The sequence below is a fragment of the Cyrtonyx montezumae genome, unplaced genomic scaffold (assembly GCF_038088225.1).
Source record: "Cyrtonyx montezumae isolate F1298 unplaced genomic scaffold, pur_monq_1.0 scaffold_7, whole genome shotgun sequence".
NCBI lineage: Eukaryota > Metazoa > Chordata > Aves > Galliformes > Odontophoridae > Cyrtonyx > Cyrtonyx montezumae.
Window position 1 is genome coordinate 1,738,245 of NW_027072078.1, and position 1,626 is coordinate 1,739,870.

A 1,626-nucleotide genomic window follows, 5' to 3' on the forward strand; every position below is an offset into this window, starting at 1 on the left:
ATGGAAGAATGCTCTATCCCTGGAGACATTCGAGGCCAGGCTGCAGCAGGCTCTGAGCACCTGATCTAGCTGTAGATGTCCCTACAGATGGCACTTAAAGGTCCCTTCCAACTCAAATGATTCTAGATCGATTCTGTAAGAATAAATAAGATACCCAAACTGGGTATAGCAAAGCAAGAGGTGACCTACACAGAGCAGCAGGGCGGGCTGCTCCTTTGCACTTCACCAATTCTCCTCAGCAGATGAGAAGCATCTCTGAGCTATCTCCACCTGATTTGAGTACCATCAGCACCCCTTCCTCAGGTCAGCAGCATCATGTTACATAATCCTTAGCTTAATACTTCTTCAAGAAAATGAAAGGAAAAAGAGCTAAAAGCCAAGAAAAGGGTCAGAAGGAACTCGCTCATCAGCACCAAGCTACTACCAGAACCCAAAGGGCATGGAATCTGATGCCCGTTGCCGTTATCAGGTCAGGGTGTGATGGGGGGAAAGCAGCATATTTCAAAGCCTTTCTAAAAGTGCAGACAACTGCAAAGCTGAGTGCTCCACCCTGAGCCACGTTAAGGGCTGTTTTCACAACCGTAAACGAAGGGAACAATGTCTCATTTTATAATTAATACATATTGTTATTAATGGACTTAAACAAAGCTGGCTTTCATTCCTTTATTTAGTGGTGCATTTGGTGAAGCACTTAAAGGGGGCCACTCCAGTGTACACGTATAGCTGTTTTAATTACATCCTGTGAATTTATTTTTCCAGGGAGAAATATTTCTCAGGGAAAATGTCTATAAAAGTAACTTTAGAAGCAATGTAATTTTGTGTGTGTTTCCTATAGGAAATCTGTTTAGTTTAAGTCCCAGGTTCTAACACTCTCTTTCACGCAGCAGTGCGACCTGAAGAATGCTGCTGACAGCCGTATTAAATCCTTGTATCTCTTCTGAAATGAAATTGCTGATGGATTTGTGAGTCATCTCTTGGTGGGACTTTGCCTCCTCCTGCTCGATGGGGTTTTGCTTGCAGGACGACTCCCTCACAGCTCCCCCAGAAAGGAGGCAGCCTACACAAACGGGCACTCCAGGTGTTGATTTATGTGCCCGCGTTGGTGTTGCATTTGCAAGTTACATTTACCATCATTTCTTTAACCAAGGACAGCCCCACTGGATCTTGACTTTAGTTTCCCACATACAAGAAGAAAAACTATGGATTTCACAGCCATCAAAGTGAGAATTCCCAGGGAGCAGATCCTCTAGGAAAGGCTTTGGTCAGGCTTGTGTGTTTCTTTCTTTCCTCTCGGAAGTGACAGAGACAGCTGGAAACTCCAGCACTCAGCCCCTTTGTCACCCTCAAACTCCTCATTTCTGAGACTTTCAAGTATCATTTCACTTTCTAAACACATCCTGATCTTCAGGAGTTAGCAATTAGCAAGGTTTCATTCCTTGGCCATGGGAAAGCCTGTTCTTCCCCTGAGGCCCAGAGGACACTTGGCCAACTGTATGCCTGCAAACGTGCTCCAGGTCTGTGCGTGGTCCTCGAAGAAAAGTTGATGAGGCCGAAAGTTAAAAGTTGCCTTAATAGAAGATAAGATTACAGGAAGACAGTATCATTTGGGTTCATCACATTCCACAG